This window comes from Condylura cristata, unplaced genomic scaffold, assembly GCF_000260355.1.
Source record: "Condylura cristata isolate star-nosed mole 26May11 unplaced genomic scaffold, ConCri1.0 scaffold00029, whole genome shotgun sequence".
In the NCBI taxonomy this organism is placed as follows: Eukaryota; Metazoa; Chordata; class Mammalia; order Eulipotyphla; family Talpidae; genus Condylura; species Condylura cristata.
The window spans coordinates 20,533,391-20,534,145 of record NW_004567130.1 but is presented as its reverse complement, the minus strand read 5'-3'; the positions used below and the strand labels follow the sequence as shown (position 1 = coordinate 20,534,145).

The window sequence follows — 755 nt, the reverse complement described above, 5'->3', positions numbered from 1 at the left end:
TTCCCAGCGCAGACCAAGCTCTGGAGGTGATATCAAGTGACGCCCGATCAGGAACTGTCCCCTGTAGCCGGGACCACAAGCCACGACCGTGTGCACCTGTAGAGCCGCACCCTCCCTCCCGTTGTTTGGCTGAAAAACAGTCTCAGTCCCCTTTATAATCAAAATTCATCGGGCCCTCCCTGGTGGCGCAGCGGGCTAAAGCACAGCACTAAGAAGCTTAAGCCGCTTCCTCGAGTTCGATTCCCGCCTGCCCTGGAGGAGATCCACATGGCATGGCAGACCTCTCCTGACCCGCCCGCTGCTCTCCTCAGCAGTGTACTTCATTAATCTGCCTGTTCTGCTCCCCGCTCTGTCTGTGGTGAATCCTCTCACCCTCTGCATCTCTGGCCTGTACCCAGTTCTGTATGAATAAATAAATAAGTCTTTAAAAAAAAAATTCATCATTTCTCTTCTTGTCTGCATGAATAAATAAGCCTATAAAATCTTGATATCTACTCTATAAAATGACTGGACACATTACAGTCTTTGCTCGACTCTTTCCCACTCTCAGCTGGCACGGAGTTTGCTCTCCTTTCCAGCGCAGACAAAGCTCTGGAGGTGACGTCAAGTGACGCCTGAGCAGGAACTGTCCCCTGTAGCCGGGACCACGAGCCACGACCATGTAGAGACTCAGGTGAGATCCTCTGCTGATGCCCAGGGACGAGGCCTCTGCCAGCCTGCGCCTCCCTCACGCTGACCCATCTGTGCCCTGGGCA

The 755-nt window shown here is 53.4% G+C and overlaps 1 gene segment (V, D, J or C); it reads right to left on the bottom strand.

The window, feature by feature from the left end:
- Positions 1-755, bottom strand: part of LOC101625129 — a 5,554-nt gene that overhangs the window by 4,497 nt on the left and 302 nt on the right.